Here is a 1,631-nt window from a genome sequence, read left to right on the forward strand (position 1 = left end):
ACCCAATTCATGAAACTTAACATCTAAGCATGATTTTCATGAAATTTTTATACCAAATGATAAAGAATTTCAAGAGGATTAATTCTCTATCTAATAGCTAAATCCAAAAATCAATCGAATACGCTTAAAAATCAAATTAAAAAATTTCCCATACCTAGATATGGAGCTCACGGCTGAAACAAGAAGAAGCTGATTTTTTCATGATTTTTCCACACTTATCACTTAATACACTTGTCTTTAATCTAATATAATTTAATATAAAATTCAATTTATGAGAAATTCCAATTTTGCCATTAATGAATCATGATAATTACCAAATGCCATTGGAATATCTTCCATTAAAATATCCCATAGTCAAAGATGAACCAACTTGAAGTTGACTTTCAACTTTAGCCATGAAAATTTTCAAAAATTATAATTTAGTCATTATTTTCCCAATTTCGACTAAATAGAGAAAATTATCTTCAATTCCATCTATCCATGCTAAATTTCACTATTATAAAATATGGAAATAATATTTCCAACTTTTATCTAGCATCCTTCAAAGTTTTCTGAAATTCCGGTTTGATCCAATGATCCGATTCATTATTTGACTTTATTACTTTATAGTTTTTAATACAAATCTCGAACCAAAATTCTGATTCCCCAAAAACATTTATTTGAGGATAAACTATTCATTTATGGGCTAAAATATATAAATTTTAAAAATTTCATTTTTGTTCCTTAAACTTTCAAAATTTATATTTTAGCCACTTAACTTTTAAAACTTACATTTTGGTCATTTTGAAAATTTGGGGTATTACAGAAAAAGTGTTTGGATAACATAATTAGAATTGATTCTGGAGAAATTATGAACAAACATTGATGTTGTATGTGTTTTTTTTTTGTTAATTGATTTCTTCTGATCTAGAGCCCAATTTTTGTCATCGTTGATTATTGTCTCTACTTGCGTACCTTTGTCTGCCTATACTTTACCTAATCTGAAATAAGTCTCCTGAACAATATTGACTACCAAAAGATGTCTAGTCCCTTTAAGCACTAAATTGATACATTCGGCAAGATTGGTTGTCATATGACTATTGCCATAACCATTTTTAACGAAATTAATTTAAAAAATAATTATGACTTTATTTTAGGAAAATCGAGATTTTTTATGAAATTTGATTTTTGGAGTCGCCTTCGACCTTTGGGTTAAGTAGGTTGAATACATAAAAAAAATATTTTAAAATAATTTTAAGAAAAAATTTATTTTAAGACAAAAATTGGTCTGTGTATTACCAAAAATTCAGTTTTAAGGATTCAGGAGTCGATTACGAGTGGAGAAGAAGAAGCACCTCAAAATGCCCATAATTGGTACCTTCGATTATATGTTGTCTAAAATGGTGAAATTTTATGAATTAGAATTCAAAATTTGAATTACGATCCTTTTATTTCTATGAATTTTTGAAGAATGAGGGAATCTATTTTTTTGAAAATATTTTACTCGATAAAAATGATTTAATTCATTTGGTTTTATTTAAAAATGATGTTCTCTTACTACGTGAATTAACAAAAATTAAAATCTAATCATATTAGATGTAATTCCATTAACTCACGACACATGACAATATTATCTTTAATTATTTTAGAAA

The sequence above is a fragment of the Hibiscus syriacus genome, unplaced genomic scaffold, assembly GCF_006381635.1.
Source record: "Hibiscus syriacus cultivar Baekdansim isolate YM2019G1 unplaced genomic scaffold, ASM638163v2 tig00112000_pilon, whole genome shotgun sequence".
Classification (NCBI taxonomy): domain Eukaryota; kingdom Viridiplantae; phylum Streptophyta; class Magnoliopsida; order Malvales; family Malvaceae; genus Hibiscus; species Hibiscus syriacus.